Genomic DNA, 1101 nt, shown 5'->3' with positions numbered 1-1101 from the left:
TATTCACCCAACTTCACAAATTGACGCCTCTGTGTCAAATAACTTTTAATCCATTTCAGAACCATTCCTCTGATCCCATATTTTTCTAACTAATCCACTAATAATTCATGATTGATTGTGTCAAATGCTTTTTTTAGGTCAATAAATAGATAAAAACTTGTTATAAGAAAGTGGAGAAAATGTCAAGGGTGGTTGATAATTTGCTGGAGTGTGTGACTGTAGAAATATTCTCTTTTCTATACTGGCCCTCATAAACCACTCAGTTCCTGTGTGCTTGTTAGGATTTAACAAATCTATGTTCGCATGTCTCTGTGACTCTTAGTGGCTGTTTGCATCTGTTTTTACTCATTTTTTCTGCAGTTTTGCTGACTGAATTTCTAACAAGAAATGTTAGTAGTTACTTCACACAGACGCTCTGGTCCAGGGGCCCCCTGATCTCCGGGGCCCCTTGGTCTGTGCCCAGTAGGCCTGTTCAGTAAATTATCCATGAGGGCCTTCGTTTGTCTTTTAAACTTGTATTAACTAGAGGTGCGAATATTCGATCCAAATGTGTGCACAGCACTTTAGATTACTAAGGAAATTCAAAGTGCTAAAGCCCAACTCAGAAACAAGCCTTGGGAAAACATCAGAGAACAAAAGGTGTATCCTTATGAGGTGCCGTACGGGACTTTTTTCAGAATTATCCTCTCACAGACACGTGAAACCAGAGTCTTTTACATACTATACTGAACACCACTCACACATACAAGTGAAATGCTTTCACACATACAACTGAAAATCAATTCAGTGAAACAGGAAGGTATTTCAGTAAAACAGGAAGGTGATGAAAAAAACGGAGCGGATTTCAAAATACAGGCTAACAACAGTTAGCCACAGTGATGTCTGCTCAACAGCCTGCAAGCAGCCTCACAGAAGCAGCTGCATTACTTAACACTATACTGGCCTCAGCGGAGACCATGAGAACACTGTCAAATGTGACAACAACCGGACAGCAGCCGACCGTTGCAAATCCAAGTGGGGACACGCTGGACAGTCATCTAGCATCACTTTTCCCATCCCACCAACACAGCAGCAGGCTACCTCCTTCTGCAGCTCCAGTAA

Source organism: Monopterus albus, unplaced genomic scaffold, assembly GCF_001952655.1.
Source record: "Monopterus albus unplaced genomic scaffold, M_albus_1.0 scaffold220.1, whole genome shotgun sequence".
Lineage (NCBI taxonomy): Eukaryota > Metazoa > Chordata > Actinopteri > Synbranchiformes > Synbranchidae > Monopterus > Monopterus albus.
Note: the sequence above shows the minus strand (reverse complement) of the source record.